Source organism: Cornus florida, unplaced genomic scaffold, assembly GCF_030987335.1.
Source record: "Cornus florida cultivar Cherokee Brave unplaced genomic scaffold, ASM3098733v1 CherokeeBrave_3.0.0_Hap2_Chr11, whole genome shotgun sequence".
NCBI lineage: Eukaryota > Viridiplantae > Streptophyta > Magnoliopsida > Cornales > Cornaceae > Cornus > Cornus florida.
The window spans coordinates 10,667,919-10,687,912 of NW_026775581.1; positions in this window are offsets into that span (position 1 = coordinate 10,667,919).

Genomic DNA, 19,994 nt, shown 5'->3' on the forward strand with positions numbered 1-19,994 from the left:
ACTTGGTCTAGGTAACATCAACTCCTTAGAAAAGGGATTTAGCCTCTCTTGAATATGGCTACATCCTCCAGGATTGAAGAAGAGAATAGAATCCCCTCTCTCACCATTGTTGTAAGCCTTCTCCAAGAACCCTAAAAATCCCCCTCTATCTCTGTATCTTTTTTTCAAACCAAAACAAGCCTCTGATTCCTTCAGCCTTTCTCCCTCTTTATACTCCCGTGAGTTCAAAAATACCAAATCTCGTTTAAAATTCGAATCCTCCACTTAAGATAGACAAAATCGGATTAAAATACATGGGGGCCCGTGGTCTCGCATCCGGACGTGTGCTTATGGAAGGTGGCATCCGGACGCCAGTTCTTGCTTCTAGACGCCAGGCATACTACTTTGGCATAGAATCCTTTCTTTAGCTCCGGTTGCATTATTCGCCTCTTTGTGTCATCTCCTTTTGATGATTACTTGAAATGTAAGCTCGAATTGGCTTGTGCTTTAAAATCCTTTAAAACCTTATTTTTATTACTTTTTCGCAATTAGACCTGCAAAAACACAAAAACATAAAAATGAAGTTAATCTATATAAATAGAGCAAATAATGGGCTTAACTAATGCAATTAAGGGCACTTAAATATGTAATATTTGACGCTTATCAGTCAGCACAATACTTGAAGAGTTGGGGATCTTCCCAATAATACATCTTAATCTGAGAAAAGAATCAATATTTTTCTTGCTTTAACCAACATAAAGGAATTTTGCCTATTGCGAGATAATTCACAATATCAGCAAAACTAGGCAAATCCGTATGAGAAACCCCAAACAGTTATTCATCCGGAAAGGAATCACAAACTGGAAGTGAAGTTGAGGTATCCTCAATCAGAATTCTAGAAAGATAATCAGCTACCATATTCTCTGACCCTTTCTTATCCCGGATTTCATAATTAAACTCTTGAAGCAAGAGGATCCATCGAATCAAATGGGGTTTGGTTTTCTTTTTGGAGGGAAGATGTCTTAAATCATAATGATTAGAATAGACCACTACTTTGGAACCCAACAGATATGATCTAAATTTGTCCAAAGCAAAGACAATTGCAAGCAACTCTTTTTCAGTAGTGGTATAATTCAATTGTGCATTTGAAAGAGTTTTGCTCGCATAGTAGATAACATGAGGAAGTTTATCTACTCGTTGTCCCAAGACAACACCCATAGCATAATCAGATATGTCACACGTGATCTTAAATGGAAGAGCCTAGTTTGGAGGATTTATGATAAGAGCTGAAGAAAGAAGAGAGTGAAGCTTATAGAAATCTTTTACACATGATTCATCAAAGACAAAAGGAGTGTCCTTTGTAAGTAAATTACACAAAGGACGAGAAATTTTGCTAAATCTTTAATGAAACGTCGATAGAACTTGGCATGCCCAAGAAATGATCGCACTCCCCTTACGAAAGTAAGAGAAAGCAATTTAGAGATCAAATCTACTTTGGCTCTATCAACTTTAATATCACTTTCTAAAATTATATGTCCTAAAACAATCCCCTCTTGAACCATAAAATGGTTCTTCTCCTAACTAAGAATAAGATTTGTTTCCCTACAACGATGAAGCACTAGGGACAGATGTTGGAGACAGTTCTCAGATGTGAATCTAAAAATAGAGAAGTCATCCATAAAGACCTCAAGAAACTTTTTAACCATATTCAAAAAGATAAACATCATATACCTCTGGAATGTTGCTGGCGCATTACACAATCCGAAAGGCATTCGTCTATATGCAAATGTACCAAATGGACAAGTGAAAGTAGTTTTCTCTTAATCCTTAGGATCAATGGCCACCTGATTATAGCCGAAATATCCATCTAAGAAGAAATAATAACTCTGGCCAGCCAACCACTCTAGGATGTGATTAATGAATTGTAATGGAAAATAGTCCTTTCTAGTAGCGAAGTTGAGTTTCCGGTAATTAATACACATATGCCATCCAGTGGTGGTGCGTTGTGGAACTAATTCTCTCTCAAAATTCTCAACTGTTATAATAGCTGACTTTTTAGGTACTACCTAAGTAGGACTCACCCACTTGCTATCTGAGATGGGGTAGATTTTTCTAGCATGTAGTAACTTCATAACTTCTTTTATAACCACCTCCTTCATATTGGGATTCAATCTTCTTTGGAGTTCCTGAGATGTTCGAGAATCCTCCTCTAAATGAATCTGATGTATGCAAATTGTGGGACTAATTCCTTTCAATTCGGCCACACTCCACCTAATAGCCTTTATAGTTTGCTCAAGAACTTTTAAGAGACTACTTTCTTGTGAACTTCTAAGATTAGAAACAATGATTACCGAAAGGGTGACATTTAAACCCAATAAAGCATACTTGAGCTTGTTCGGTAGTGGCTTAAGCTCAAGCCTAGGTGGAGACTCTAAGGACGGAATAGGCGGAGTACTAGAAAGTAGAGGAAGAGGCTCAAATCTAGATTTCCATGGAGGAAAATCTGTGATAGGAGTGGAGTTGACCAATGAATTCACCTCAGTTATTGAAGATTCGATATCGAAGTCTTCATAATTGAAGTGATTCAGACAAGCTTCTAAAGTATCCTTGGATAAAATAGTTGGGAGTGATTCCTTAACCAACTCATCAATAACATCAAAGAAGAAGCATTCACTATCATCGTGGGGATAATGAATAGCATTGAAAATGTTTAGCTTGACTTTCATATTCCCAAAAGATAAATCCATGGCTCTAGTCCTACAGTTAAGGCAAGCATTCACTATGGCTAGAAAAGGATGCCCAAGAATGACAGGAATATACTTTTTGGAATTGTGGAATGGTTTGGTATCAAGAACTAAGAAATCGACCGAAAAAAAAACTTATCTACTTTTATGAGTACGTCTTCAACAATACCTCGTGGTTGTTTGATAGAATGGTTAGCAAGCTACAGAATAACTGATGTAGATTTTAACTCTCCTAAACTTAACTTCTCATACACCAAGTAAGGAATAAGATTCACACTTGCTCCAAGATCAAGAAGTGCTCGCTCTGTCACATTGTTTCTAATGATATAAGAAGTTGTAGGAGTACTAGGATCTTTAACCTTTAGAGGAGTGTTGTACTTAAAAATAGCACTGACTTGCTCAGTGAGACAAATTTTCTTAAGAACTTGACTTTTGGATTTTCTCTTAAGAGTGCACAAGTCCTTTAAAAATTTAGAGTAGGCTGGAATTTGTTTTATACCATCAAGCAGAAAAAGATTGATTTTGACCTATTTAAAGACCTCCATCATATCTTGAATTTTCTCCCCTTGCTTACCAAAGTAAGATCCTTGAAATGTTCAGGATAAGGTGCTCTTAGCTTATAAGTTGTCTTAAAGTTGGGAGTAGATGAAGAAGTGACTCCACTTTTAACTCCTGTTATGGTTTATGGAATAGAGTTTGAGAAAACATCCCTAGGATGTGGATTATGAATGATAGGAATAATGGGAACCCTATGCCTCTCATTTTCTTCCTACCCTTTTTCCACTTGATTATCAACCACTTTACCACTCCTCAATATAGTGATAGCCTAAACTTATTCATGATGAATACCTGAGGATTTGGTTTCATCAATCATATAAGTTTGCTCTTTCAGGTTGGCTACCGGCTGACTAGGTAGCTTTCCATCCTCTCTTCGAGATAGTGTAATGACCCGGTCATTTTCCTTCCTTTCTTTTTTTCGGTAATTTTCTTATTTCATCTTTTCCCTATTTTATCTTTTTCCTGTTTGTGGTTTTTCCTTGCATAACCTCACTTTTTGTGCTTGGATTTGATTCCGGCTTTCCATGCATCCATAATATTTGAATTCCATGATAATTGTATTTTTACTTTTATAGAAAATACATTCTAGTTGCTTACTTTTTCGTAAAGGGTATAGATGCATACTTTCTTGGATATATTCTTAATTTTTTAGGGTTTTAGTGTAATTATGTAAAATGATTATTTTTCGTCTTGGGGACCATTTTACAATTTAATTTGGAAGATATTTTGGAAAAGGACCTTTTTTGTAATTTTTGGAAAGTGTAATAAGTGTCACACAATCATGGAGCCACTTGTTGGCATTCGGGTGGAAAGACTTGGATGCATCATCTTGTGACATTTGGAAGGTGGAGATTCACCCACTTGTTAGCTTAGGATTGGTGCACTTATTGGCTTAAATGGTTTACAAGTGTAGGCTTAAGATTGAGCCTAGGAATGAGCCATTGATTTGTGACAAGTTTAAGCTCACAAATTGGTCTTGCATTATGTTTGTGTGAGAGGTACTGCAAGAGCATATAGTGAGTGGAGGATTGTTAGATCCTCCACTCACTATTTTTCACTTTCATCTTTTTCATTTCCTTGTTTTTCAAAACCTTAACCCAGCCACCATTGGAGAAAAGCTTGGTTAATAGCTTATTTCTTCATTTTGGCCTCCTTCCACTCAACTTAGACCATTAACCTTGGGAAACAAAAGTTTCCTCTCACTCTCCTCTTCAAAACCCTTGTTTTGTTTTCCATTTTTTAGCTTGGTTGCATGGGATTATAGAGATTCAATTCTCTATTGAGGTAGGGGTGGTAGTATGTTTATATTTTAAGTGTTTTATAATCCTTTAGGGTTTAATATATATTGTGTACATGCTTTTAGAATTATAGTATTGCATATTATAGGAAATCCTTACGATTGACTTAGGATTTATTGATTTAAGCATGTATGTTGTGTATGTATCTTGTGTAGAATTATTAATGTTGTATAGAACTCTTGTGGACTTGTGTTACTATACTATTGTAATGATAATTCTACATTCTAGTAGATTACTAATGGTAATTGTAATTATTTTAGAAACTTAATACTATAATGTTATAATCTAGTATATAAAGCTTATTGTTGAGGCATGATTTAAATTGATAAGTTGATGGTATTGTATTACACCTTATATCATGTTAAAGACTTGTTATTTGGTATGCCATTTTAGACTTGGAACCCTAAGACATGGTTTATGTGGTTTCAAAATACTTGTACAAGGAAGGTGGTTTATTTGCCTTAATTATAGTGTATGAGTTTTAAACTTGATTATGATTTTGGATTCTCTTGGGACATTATTACAAGTGATATGGCTAGAATTTGGCTCTAGTGTGGGAGGTATGAGTTCTCCCCAATTGAGATAGTGCGCACTAGGGTGGTCTTCCTAACAGGTTAATGCCCGAAATAACCATTTTAATCTTAGTTCATTCTGAGACGTGATGTCCAAGTCTTCTACTAATTAATTTCTCATTTAATTCCAAGTTAACAACTAATGCTTAATTGCAACTTGTAATTTGGTTATTGATGTTGTTAAATACATTGATGTTGATATGTGTTGTTAAAGAATCATTAAGTTAGCTTAAGATGATCCCTTAGAACACCTTGACTATAGATGTTAAATGGAATGATCCCTTGTATTCGTCTATATTGATCTTGCAATGATATTGAAACTTTAGGGTATACACATATGCTTCTTCCTATGAGTAACTTGATTACTCACCCTAGTGGTTTGGGTTGTTTTACAGGTAAGAAGACTATGTTCTTGGATACTCATCATCCTTAGGGGCTCATGAGTACTTTGAAGCATTTTTGTATATTGACATGCACTTGTTTATTATGCTTTACTTTTGGATGATATATTTTGTATACCACAGATGTATGGTATTTTGCAAGCTAGGAGGGCTTCTTTGATGTATTATATGTATTTAAGTACACTTGACAATGCTCTTTTGAATGTATAACATGAGGCCAAGGCCATAAATTTCAAAGCTTACATGTATGCTTTCAAAGCTTATGTTTTGCCTTAATAGCCTATTTTGTGAAAATAGAGGTTTGACAGGTCAAATTTTCAAAATGTATTGTAATGAGGCCATAGGCCATTGTAGCATGTCTACATATGCGTGCATGTTCACTTTGTCACACAACACCATTCTTGATGAAATGAACACAGAGAGTAGCATTCATTTTCACATTTTTGCTAAATCTGATCTTAAGGGCATTTTTGGTATTTCACTTGAAAAACAAATGTTGGTCTTGACATGGTTGACCAGAAAACATGATTTTAGAGGGGGTTACTTCATAACTTTTCTTTTTTCTAAAAGAGGTCCGGAAAGTCCTCAAAATCACATTTTAAGCTCAAAAAGCTGTTTGCTTGTCTGCAGGATGGGCGCTTGTCCCCCATGAATGAGCGCTCGTAATTAGGGCAGTGGGCACTACCTTGGCATGCTCATTTACGAGTGCTCATAGCCCTCGGATGAGCACTCATCCATCCTTTTTTCAACACTGCACCTTTGACTTTAAATCATCATATCTCCTTTATTTTAACTTTGAATTAGTCCGTTCTTTAGTCTAAATTGACCGTGTCAAAATAAGCTTTCCAATGGTACCAATTACAGCTTTAAATTCTTTGTGTAGCTCAAGATATTCAAGTTTTAGTGAGGTAGTGTTAGGATTTGGTTCGAACTGGGATGGGGTTTCTCTTCCTTCGACTTCAAGACTATACCTTTTCCGTCCAGACTCCAGATCCGGTGATTCTTATGTCTAACTTTATTCATTTTTTATTGTCTTTCCAATGGTATGCAAGGTGGCATCCATTTTAGTTTGAAATGACCATTTTACACTTGGTTCATTTCTTATCGAGTTTGAAATCCTTGTTTCATTACTTGACTCATTTGAGTTCTGTGGCTTCATAGGGAGTCATTTTGGTGCCTTAGGGACGATGTACATCTCTAGTGGCCATTTTTCATCTTTTGCTTCTATATTTCGGATCCGTTATCGGGTCATTTTTTGGTCATCATTGACGCACCGGGTTTATAAAACTTGGGTCGTCACAAGTGATATCAGAGCTCCTATGTTTGAATACTTTAGGACTATGGGTTTTAGTTGCATATTATGCTTTTGTTGATCTACTTTGATATATTCACATGCCTTTGATAACATGTTTTGACATTGTAACATGTTTATGTGTTTCTTGATAACATGTTTGGTATTATGACATGTCTCTATGCTTATATACTTATGTGTTTAAAAGCATCTTCATTTGACATGTATGCTTATTTGTTTAAGTGCTTAATTGTTTAAACAGCTTTCTTTGATTGCTTATCATGACCACATGTTGCATACCTTGTCTTGCTTGTGTTTCGTGCATTCATAGTGTGAGTTGTATCCAGTCATAATAACTTGTGTTACTATTGACCATTTTCCTTTCGTGCGCTTAGCATCACGGTTGTCACGCATGGAAAGTCTTCAAGACAGGGCACTGAGGAACAGGTGGCTAACACTGAGTTCACGAGGGGTCCGGGAAGGCCCAGGATTCCAGTTCGTGGCATAAATGCTAATTTGCCGTGGGCACCGACTTACGAGGAGCGGGTGGCTCAGGGAATTAATCAGGAGATTGCTAAATCCCTACAGGAATTGATACGCAGGTAGGAGGCAGGGATACAGATTCCAGCACCGACACCAGCACTGATAGTCAATGAGGCGATGGAGTACTTTATGCGACTATAGAGGGTTAAGATTGATCTATTTGCGGGGAGTTCAGATCTGCTAGTCTCAGAAGGTTGGTTAGACCTTATAGTTTGCAAGTTGGGCAGTATGGCAGTACCCACTGACAGGTTAAGGATTTCTTTGACTGTTTCTATGTTCATGGGAGATACAGATATCTGGTGGAGATCTATGACTAATGTCCACAATGTTGAGTTGATGACTTGGAATGAGTTCAGATATTTGTATATCTGGTGGAGATCTATGACTAATGTCCACAATGTTGAGTTGATGACTTGGAATGAGTTCAGATATTTGTTCTTTCAGTGCTTATTTCCAAGGGCTATGAGGTGAGAGATGAGGATACAGTTCATAGGTCTTAACAGGGCACTATGAGTGTCATTGAGTATGAGACACGATTTACTCCTCTCTCTTGTTATAACGAGGACATGGTAGCGACAGATGAGCCCAAGGTAAGGAAGTTTCAGGATGGGCTATATCTTCACATCAGGCCACGGGTCTCAATTCTTGATTTGAGGACATATAGAGAGGTGGTCCAAAGGGCTATACTAGCTAAGGTAGAGGAAAGGGATCAGTCACGGATCAGGGGTTCACACAAGTAGCCCATCATCTTCAAGGAGTCAGTGGAAGAAGGTTAAGGCAAGGAACAATACTCATTCACAGGGGGCATCGTAGTAGATTCGTTCTGCACCCACAATTCCTGTATCTTCAGGATCAGCCCAGGGTGTGGTTTGTTACCATTGTTAGTAGCCGGGGCATATTAAGCCTCGCTGCCCACAGCTTCGACCACAAACCAGTCAGACATCCGTTTCTACAAAAATAGGGTAAGGAGCGTGCTTCTATTGCAGGTGAACAGTACATCTCAAAAAGGATTATCTAAGGTTGTTGAATAAGTTACGTAGTGGCACAAATTCACAGATGGTACCGACACAGTCTGCAGTGGTTCAGTTTGGTTTCAGAGTTCCTCAAGCACCATAGCTAGTGGCGCCTGTTGGCACTTATCCAGCCAGGGGCTTTACACCTACTGTTTCTTAACACCAGTCAGGCTATCATGGCAGTTCACAGTAGGGCTCAGGGGCACAGGGACAAGCCTACGCTCTTCCACAGGTGGATGCTTCTGTAGGGACCTCTTCAGTTCTAGGTATCTTTCCAGTTTTCAATTCTTAAGCATGGGTTCTTGTTGACATGGGTGCATCACATTCTTTCATTTCTGCATCATTTGCACATTCTTTGGGTCTGGAGGTCATACTTTAGGATAGCCTTCTCTGTGTTGCAAGCTAGTTGGGGGTCCAGTGTCTTTAGATCGTGTTTGTCGGGGTTGTGTTAGTGAGATTGTTGGGCGGACCTTAGAGTTCAATTTCACTGTTCTCGATATGACGGGCTTTGACGTCATTCTCGAGATAGATTGGTTGCCTTTCTTTCGAGTTACGATCGATTGCTTCCATGGGAGGGTGTCCATTTGCACTCCTAAGGGAGATTATTTCCATTTTATGGGAGATCGGATCGATTCCCACCCGATGATGATTTTCAGCATTGGTGACTGGAGTCACCATAGATCCTACTTAGCTAGTTTGCTAGTTAATGAGGATAACTGTTTGGGTTGTTGAGGATTTTGTTGATGTTTTTCCTGAGGAACTGACAGAGTTACCTCCTTTAAGGGAAGTTTTTTTTGCCATTAATGTCATTCCTGGTACATCACCGATCTCTATGGCACTATATTGTATGGCACCGGCAGAGCTTGAGGATCTGAAAGGTTAGTTGGATGATTTGAAAGCCAAGGGCTTTATTCGTCCTAGTGCTTTACCATTGGGAGTACCAGTTCTTTTTGTGAAGAAGAAGGATGTGTCTTTGAGACTTTGCATCGATTATCGCAAATTGAATCACATTATGATCAAGAATAGGTATCCTTTGCCTAGGATTAATGACTTGTTTGATCAGTTAAAAGGAACGACATGCTTTTCGAAGATTGATTTGAGGTCAGGTTACTATCAGTTGAGGGTTAAGGATGAGGATATATCCAAGACCATTTTTTGTACACAGTATGGCCATTATGAGTTTTTGGTGATGCTATTTGGTTTGACCAATGCTCTAGCAGCCTTCATGGATTTGATGAACCGTATATTCAGTGACTATCTTGACAGATTTATGGTGGTGTTTGTTGACGACATTCTCATGTACTCAGCTTCGAGGGAGGAGTATGACTATCATTTGAGAGCAGTTTTGCAGATCCTTAGGGATAACTGATTGTATGCCAAGTTCAAGAAATGCGAATTTTGGCTACCGGAGGTGAAGTTCCTTGGATATATAGTATCAGGGGGCGGTGTTGCAGTAGATCCATCGAAGATTGAGTCAGTGATGGATTTGGAGTGTCCGAATATAGTGTTTGAGATTCGAAGCTTTCTTGGCCTAGCTGGCTATTACAGGAGATTTATTTAGGATTTCTCTCATCTAGTGGCATCTATGACTCGACTTACTCACAGGGGAGTCAAGTTCATATGGGATGCGGCTTGTAATTTTACTTTTCAGGAGTTAAAGGTTAGATTGACATCAACTCTAATTTTGATCATACCTGAATGTGGTTTGGGTTACGTGGTCTATTGTGATGCTTCGCGAGAAGGTTTAGGGTGTGTTCTAATGCAAACTGAACGGGTAGTAGCTTATGGGTCTCGACAGTTAAAGGCTCATGAGTTGAACTATCCGACACATGATTTAGAGTTGGCAGCGGTGATCTTTGTCCTAAAAGGGTGGAGACATTATTTGTATGGGGAGAAGTTCGAGGTTTTCTCCAATCACAAGAGTCTCAAATATCTCTTCTCTCAGAAGGATTTGAATTTGAGACAGTGCAGATGGGTCGAGTTAATAGAGTCTACGACTTTGAGTTACAGTATCATCTGGGAAAGGCCAATGTGGTGGCTGATGCATTGAGTAGGAAGTCACGGAGTACTCTTGGTAGCATTTTCGTCTATAGATGGAAGATGCTAGAAGAGCTTGTAGATCTTGGTTTACAGTCATATGAGGATGTTTCATGAGCTATCTTGTTTAGCCTTGTGGCTCAACCGGCTCTTGTTAGTAGCGTTATTGAGGCACAACAGAAGGATGGGGAGATGAAGTCCATCCACGATCGAATTTCAGGCGGCGAGAATGTAGAAGGTTGGACCTTCCATTCAGATAGTGGTCTCAGGTACAGAGGGAAGATGTTTGTTCCTTTGTCTTGTCGTCACATTGTTCTTTAGGATTTTCACCATTCTCGACTCGCAATTCATCCTGGTGGTACAAAGAAATATCATAATTTGCGGAGATAGTTTTGGTGGAAAGGCATGAAACAGGATGTTTCTTAGTTCGTGGCTAAATGCCTTACTTGTTAATAAGTGAAGGCAGAGCATCAGAGACCAGCAGGTTTGTTGCAACCACTACTAGTGGCAGAGTGGAAGTGGGAATACATCACTATGGATTTCGTGACGGGACTTCCGAGATCCAAGGCAGGGAATGATGTCGTTTGGGTCATTGTTGACAGATTGACTAAGACGGCTTAGTTTTTGCCTATGGCAGTCACAGATGACGTAGAGAGACTTAGTGGATTGTATGTGAGGCAGATTGTCAGGCTTCACAGGGTTCCAGTATCCATTATTTTGGATAGGGATCCCAGATTCACGTCTCACTTTTGGTAGAGTTTTCAAGAGTCTCTTGATACTGGGCTTCATTTCAGCATAGCATTCCATCCTCGGACTGATGGTCAATCAGAGCGTACCATTCAGCTATTAGAGGATATGCTACAGGATTGCATCTTAGATTTTGGGGGTAGTTGGGAAGACTACTTACCCTTGGGTTGAGTTTGCCTACAACAACAGTACCAGACCAGTATTGGCATGGTACCTTTTGAGGTGTTGTATAGTAGGCCTTGCAGATCTCCAGTTTGTTAGACCGAGATAGGTGATACAGTAGCCTTGGGTCCTGATATTGTCTTTGAGACTACAGAGAAGATTAAGTTGATTTGACAGTGGTTGGTTACAGCTCAGAGTAGGTAGAAGAGTTATGTTGACAGGAGGAGGAAATCATTGTCTTTTGAGGTAGGGGACCACGTCTTTCTCAATATTTCTCCACGGAAAGGACTTCTGAGATTTCTACAGACGGGCAAGTTATCTCCTAGGTTCATTGGACCATTTCAGATTTCGGAGTGTGTCGATGAAGTTACCTATCGTTTGGCATTGTCGCCAGACCTAGAAATGCTTCACAACGTCTTCCATGTCTCTATGTTGAGAAAGTACGAGCTGGATCCATCACATGTTTTAAGGTGGACAGTTGTTATTATTAATGAGGACGTGACCTACGAGGAGGGTCTAGTCCAGATTCTTAATTCACGAGAGCAGGTCTTAGGGACCAAGACCATTCCAATGGTTAAGGTCTTGTGGAGACATCATGGCGTTGAGGAGGTTACCTTGGAGCTCGAATAGGAGGTTCACTCTCGGTATCCCAATTTGTTCTCTCTTTCAGGTCCAGGTTCATTTTGGGGATGAAATACTTTTAAAGAGGGTAGGTTGTAATGACCCAGTCATTTTCCTTCCTTTCTTTTTTTCGATAATTTTCTTTTTTCAAATTTTCCCTATTTTATCTTTTTCCCATTTGTGGTTTTTCCTTGCATAACCTTACTTTTTGTGCTCGAATTTAATTCCGGCTTTGCATGCATCCATAATATTTGAATTCCATTGTAATGACCCGGTCATTTTCTTTCCTTTCCCTTTCTTTAAATTTTACGAATAAATTTTTTTTTCGTTGTCTTTTCTTTTCTGTGTTTGGTTTCTCATCACTTAGTGTCATCTTGAGTGCTTAAAAATGGTTTTTGAGACTCTGTCCCTTGGATTGACAACTTCCTTTAAGGACCGAGTCATTTTCACATTTTTCGTTTTTCGAAAATATTCACTTTTCGTCTTTTTCCCTATTTCGTCTTTTTTTTTGTTATAATTTTTCCTCGCATAATCTCACTTTTTGTGTTCGGATTTGATTACGGCTTTGCATACATCCATGATAATTGATTTCCATGATTTCTATATTTTTACTTTTGTGGAAAAACATGCTAGATGTTTACTTTTCTTGTAAAAGTCATGGATGCATAACTTCTTGTAATTATTCTTGACTTTTGGAGTTTTAGTGTAATTATGTAAAGTAATTATTTTTCATCTTAGGGACCATTTTGTAATTTAATTTAAAAGATATTTTGGAAAATGACCTTTTTGCAATTTCCAAAAAATGTGACAAGTGTCACATTCTTATGGTGCCACTTGTTGGCATTAGGGTGGAGTAACTTGTAAGCTTCATCTCTTGACACATGGAAGGTGGAGATTCACCCACTTGTTGGCCAAGGATTAAAGCATTTGTTGGCTTGGATGGTTGATAAGTGTAGGCTTAGGATTAAGCCTAGGAAGGAGCCATGGATTAGTGATAAGTATAGGCACCTAATTTAGTCTAGCATTGTGTGCGTGTGAAAGGTAGTGCAAGAGCACATAGTGAGTGGAGAATCCCACCACATTTAGTTTTGGGTTTGTGTTTTTATTTCATCTTACCTCTTTCCTCTTAAACCCTAACCTAGCCACCATTGAAGCAAAGCTTAGTTTAAAGCTTCAAGCTTCATTTTGGCCTCCTTGCACTCACCTTAAACCCATAAGCTTGGAATAATTTTGCTTCCTCTCACTCTCCTCTATAAAACCCTAGTTTGGTTTACCATTTTAACCTTGGCTTCTTGGTTTATAGAGATTCAATTCTCTATTGATAATTATACAACTTGTATGCATACTTTAGTTCAAGTTCTCAAAATTAATTTAATTATCTTCTTTGCTTAAGATTTAATTCTTATGATGATATTCAACTTAGAATTAAATTGTGCAATGCTAGAAATTTAGGCCTTCGTATGGTGGTTGATATATATTAAATTAGGATTATTTGAATAAGAATTGCAATTTTTATTTAATATTTATCTTTTGTTAAAGTTTAATTCACATTGTTGTATCAAGCATGAAATAAACTTGTAATGTGATATTAAAGTAGGCCTTGGTGAGTTCTTGAACTTATGTTAATTTGAGAGCATTTGGAGTTGTTTAAAAATCTAGAGGAAATTAATTAATTAGCTTAATTAATTATACTTTAAGTGTTTTAATCACTTAATTAGTTATTTGATGTTATATATGTAATGATCATGATATGTCCTTCAACATATATTAATTTGAGGTTATTTAGAATTAATTTAGAATCTAGAGAATTTAATTATTTTTATTCAATTAAATTCTATATAATTGCTTTATGGATTTAATTGCATTTTGGAAGTTGTTTCTATATTTAAATCATGAACTTGGACTTGTTGTATATTCACTTGGTTACATTTTGAGCAATAGATAATATAGTTGTTATATTTATATTCATGAGAACTTGTTTTCCTTATTGAATATATTATTGTCTTGTGTAATGAGTTACACACTTTGTATTTGACATCTTTCATGGCATAGTAGTTGTGGACTTAGAGCATGTATTGTATGTGTTTTCAAATTTGGTTGTGCGTGGTAAATAGTTGATTATCTTGTATATACATGTTGATATATATCTTGTTATACAACTTGTTGATTTTGGAAACTTGGGAATGTCATTGTTTGACTAAGGCTAGGACATGGTTCTAGTATGGGGGATTGTCCCTCTACAAGTCTAGTGCGCACATAGGGAGGTTACCCGTGGGCTAGTAACCCTAAAGTAACTATGGTGTCGGTTTGATCCAGCGTGACATTCAAGTATCCACTTTGTTTGATTTCGTTTTTCATTTCAAGTTGATAACTAGATGATGTTGTAACTTGTTATTCCTTATTTGATTTCCCATTTTAAGTTTCAAGATGTTTACTTTGAGAAATCATGATTTATGCGTTGTATTGGATATTCCAATGTTGGTTAAATTGCATCGATATTGTGATTTATGCTTCATTGTTGTAATGTAGCCTAGAACGATTCCTTAGACTCATTTGGAACCTAGACATTAGGTGGCATGAACCCACTTTTGTTGTTTTCGTATTTTAGATTTCAAGTTGATGGCTTTGAGAATCTATATCTTGTTGTTTCGTTTAACATGCTTCTACGTTGTTTGAACTGCATGTATGACATGATTTATGTTAGAAATGATTTAAGGTAGCTTAGGATGCTTCCTAGGTCTCACTTATGACATAGACGTTAGGTGGCATGATCCTTTCCAATTGTTTCATGTTAAGGTAATAACTTTGTAAAATGTTGGGTCCTTGCATGCTCATTCCCTACGAGTAAACTTGTTTACTCACCCCAAAGTTACCGAGTGTTTTTTAGGTAAAGAAATGTTACTATGGGATGCACAACACCTCTAAGCTTGCTTGGCTACTTGAAGTATTTTTGTTATATTATAATATGCACTTGTTAGCATATCATGCTCCATTTTGGTTTATTATGTCAAAACATGTATTTACTGTTCAAGCTATGTAATATGCACCTAAGTACACCGTTTGTCACTCATTGGACATGTATGTAATGAGGCCAAGGGCCAAAGACATTTATTTGATGTGTATGCTAATTTAAATTCATAGTTGCTTATGGAATTTCATGAGATTTTTGGTGTTGATAAGTCATATTTTGTATATGATTTGCTAGGAGGCCATGGGCTATTGGAACACGTGTATTTAGGCTAATTACATTTGCGTGCATGATCGTTGTTGAGCTTAGAGTCATATTTTACAAAATGAGTACTTTATGGATTTATTTTGATACTTTTATGTATAACCTAATTTGAGGGCATTCTGGGAATTTATTTTTAAAAATAAATTCCAACCTTGACATGGTCACTTAGAAAATGTTATTTTTGGGGGGGTTTCTTCTTCATGTTTTTCTAGAAAATGTCGTCTTGGTCTTGGAAATCCCGTGCAAAATTTATTTTTCTGGTTTATGCCATTTTCTTTAAAATTTGAGATTTTAGTACTTGGTACTATTCATCGACTTTTTTTTGAAAAATGTGTCGACCGATCCGAAACTTCCGGGAGTCTTCTAGGTGTATTTTAAGGTTGCATTTTTAATTTAGGTAATTTAAAAACCTCCCGAAACCCCATTTCCTTTCATTTGGTAGCAGCTCGGAAAGATTTTAAAATTCTTGACTTGATTTTTGTGGGGGTATTCTGGGCATTTTACAGTGCATTTTTTTTTTTTTTTGTTTCCATCTGTGTTGTTAGGTAGAAAACTATATTTCGGGGTGGGGGGGGGGGGGAGGGGGGGTTTCTTCTTCGTGTTTTCCCAGAAAATTCGTTCAAGGGTCCGTTTTAAGCCTCAGTTCTGGAAAATCTGAAGAAAAAAAAAACCCTTGCTGTCAATCGTGCCATGCTCATGGGCGCTAGTGGGCGCACGGCATCGTTTTTGTTTTTGACCTTTCCCCCTCGTCCGGACTCCAAATCGAGTAAAAAAAAAAATTTGAGCTTGACTAATTTTTTATCGTCTATCAAACGGTGTGCTCGGTTATGCTTGGATCTTTCTAAATAATTACCAGTTTACCTTTTTTTCTTTATATGTCTGTTTTTCTTTGTTTTGCCGTTTCTTCTTCATCCGGACTCCGAATCATGGGATTCTTGAGTCCATCTTGATTAGTTTTTCGTTGTCTTTCCAATGGTATGCTTGGTGGCACCCAAATCCATAGTTTTATAAATGACTAATTTGCCCCTAGGGGCCTTAATTGTTAATTTTTTGATCTTTTGCTTCCGCGTTAGTTCTCATTGAGTTCCATAACCTCATAGAAGGTCACTTTGACTTCTTAGAGTCTTCTTTTTAGTTTTTTTTCTGCATTCGGATCCATCTTTGGTTCATCACAGGACGCACTGGCTTGAAAAACCAGGGCCGTCACAGGTGGTATCAGAACTCACGGGTTTGAATACCTTGGGACGTCGGGTTTTGGGTGCATATCATGCTTGTTTTGCCATGCTCTATGTGTTTATATGCTTCGTAATAAAATGTTTTGGTTTGATAACATGTTTATGTGCTTACGTGCTACATGTGGTATGCCGATTTTATTCTTATATAAAGAGCATGACTTATGATGTATGACTAGATTTGATTTGTATATGCATGATTGTTTTACATATTTGATAGGACTTGGGATTAGTCATGGATGTTTGACTCGAGGTCGGGTTGTTTAGTAAGTTAGCACTTAGTGCAATGTTTGGTATGTTTTGGTTTTGTTTAGGCACTCTTCTTTGATAATGTTAACATTTGTCAGTTTGGTTTCGGAGTAGCATAGGTTTTGTCGACCTAGCATTGGTTTTGAGGTAGGTGGTGAGACACCTTTTGTTTAGGCTCTCGTGAGGTGAGTCATTTGACATTGCCGTAGTGCTGGATTTGTTGGTTTTGGGCCACGATGAGGTTATGGACCTCTTAGGATCTTGGTTGTTTAGGATGGTTCCTCTGAGATTGCAATTTTCATAGGCGGGTACGTTTGTGGGTAGGCGCATGGCACTATCATGCTAACGTACTGGCTAGCTACAAGTGCAGTTCTGATGGAATCAATGTTGGTTTTGTTTTGATAGGCGTTGTCCTTTTGATCGATGATGATGATAGTCGTTTGGGGATCAGTCATAGTGCTTGATTTGGTTGTTGTTGGTATAACTATAGTTGCCATTTCATTTGAGTTCTTCTAACGTGATAACGCTTTTGTGGTCGAGTCGATTGAACAATGTTTCGAGTTGGTAAGAGCATTGCATTATTAATGTCACTAGTAATGTCACCTTTAGATTCGGAAATGGATTGTTAGAGTCTTACTATTGTGGTGAGGGCTCACGTTTGTTTTGAGACGGGTTGTTATCGCATTGGTTTTGGAGTCAGTTTATGGCTAGAACTGGTTATTCCTTTTACCTAGACACTTTAAGACACGATGTCCATAGGGTTCATTGTTGCATCATTTTATTTTCTGCAGTTTCGTTTACTACCATGTTAGTAATATGATTTATGTTATTATGATGCATGAGTAGGTGGAGGTCTATCCATATTTGTCCTCTTGTTATGTGACATTAGCATGCCTTACATATATGCTTAGAGATGTCATGTTGTTATTGTGCTTTAATGACATGCTTTTGTGTTACGTGGAGACGTGCTGCATGTACCCTTGATTTTATCTATGTGAGTAGATTTACTTATTTGGTAGTTGTATTCCTTATCATATGCATGACATCTATATTTGCTTTTCCCCTTTTGTTTCCCTCAGTCGCACGTAGTTTGTATACCAGATTTTGTAATGGTTTCATTGTAAGATTTCTTGTAGAGGAGTATTCACATTTGTTTTGTCTTGAGCTATCTACTTCCCTAAGGTGGGAAGAATGCTCCATTTTCATATTCAATGTGTTGCCACTTGTGGGAGAATAGGGTTTCTCCTTTTTTTCTTGGTTCGTGTTTGGGACTTCACAAAGAGTGAGTCTCTTTTCTTCGTCGCCTTGTGCACGGTTTTAGGGTTGGTTGGTCCGTGAGGATCGCTGTTGTTATCTTGAGTCGTTGGTGAGGATTTGGTGGATTTTGGTCGACTTACTCCCATGTATGAAGATTTGGTGGATTTTGGTCGACTTACTCCCATGTAGGGGGGCAAAGTCTTTGACCTTGTTGTCTTTTGTTTCAGAGGTGGAGTCGTAGTGTTGTTTTTCTTAGGACTGGTGGTTCCTTTACTTCATGTCTTCCCTTGGGGAGTTTATGCCATGGTTATTGATGGAGTTGTAGTGCTCAGAGTGAGTTGATTTGTGTGAGATCATTTTATGAGGACTTTTGTCCATATCATTGAGGATTTGTTTGATTCATGAGGTGAGCTCAAAGCTCTTTTAAGGATGTCTTTTGGAGACTTGCTTTAGTTTTTAGAGACTTGGATATGGTTGACTCTTAGGAGAAGTTTTGGGGGATTGCTGTTGGATATGGCTTATTTGTGGAGTTTTCTCGTCCTAGTTATGGCTAGGCATAGTTTTAAGGAATCTAGTTCCAGTGACTGTTTATGGACTGAAATTAAGGAATTTTGATTTAGCTTGGTGATACCAAGCATGGTTTTGAGAGACTTATTTTGATGTGTGTGCTACATGGTGGACTTGTTTTTTTAGGATTTAGTTATCCGTGATAGGGATTTTGATCCGATGTTTAATTCCGATGTGCTTTCGTAGTTGATCTATTTCAGGGAGATATGTGGGACTTTCGATGAAATGTCTTGTAGTGAGGTTCATTTTGATTCTTGGTGGTGTTGATTTATCTGTCAAGCTTTAGATTCTTGATTAATGTCGTTAATAGGAGTGTTTTAAGACGTTAGAGTTGTTGGTTTTGTTGTATTGAGGATTGAGACCTTAAGCCAGAAGATACCTGTAGCACAGTCATTAGGGTTTAAAAGTGGCCGGGATGTCGACGTCTTTGGACCATGTCTCAACTCTTACGAAATGCCGAGTTACCGGATTGTTTTTGGTAATGATGAGTTACGACATTGATGTCATTTGTATCGAGAGGTTTTAGGGGTAGACCTAGTGGGGGCAGGTTATGAACTAGTGCCTTATACTGTCATCCTACCGTACAAGTTGTGTGTTGTGGGCGGGTGCTAGTTATCGTCGATGCTGCCTTACTGACGAGTAAGTGTGGGCGGGTGATAGGTACTGTCATTGCTACCACACATTTGAGTACGTCGTGGGTGGGTTTTGGTCGCTATTCATACTGTCACATTATCTTTGTCATGTACCCTGATTTGATACGTGGTCATCTTGTAGTTCTTTTGGTGGTTATTTTTAGATCGGTATGATGGTTCATCAGGAGGAATGCTCACGATTGTTGCCTTTTGTTCCTTTGTCTGACTCTGGTTTCTGTATGTCACCTTTGACTTGTCATGTGGCCGTGTGCTCACTTTTCTTTTGAGAGGTTGTCATGTCGTAAGCATGTGGGTGCGAATGACATTGGTTTGTGCGTTGCCTTTCAGTTTTGGGATTGCTTTCGTAGCATGTTGTGTAGGATACTCAGAGATGTACTCCATAGTTGTCTTGGTTTGCCTTTTGTTGTTGGGGCTGGATTTCGGGGATGAAATCCCTGTAAGGTGGGAAGGTTGTAATGACTCAGTCATTTTCCTTCCTTTCCCTTTTTTCAAATTTTACGAATAAATTTTTTTCCGTCGTCTTTTCTTTTCTGTGTTTGGTTTCTCGTCACTTATTGTCGTCTTAAGTGCTCAAAAATGGTTTCTGAGACTTTTTCCCTTGGATTGACAACTTCCTTTAAGGACTGTAACGACCCAGTCATTTGCATTCCTTTCCTTTTTCCTGAAATTTTACGAATGAAATTTTTTCGTTTAATTTTCCTTTCTGAGCTCTATTTTGTGTCGCTTAGTGTCATCTCTAGTGCTCAGAATTGGTTCCTGAGACTCTTTTCCGTGGATTGACAACTTCCTTTAAGGACCGAGTCATTTTCACATTTTTCGTTTTTCGACACTATTCACT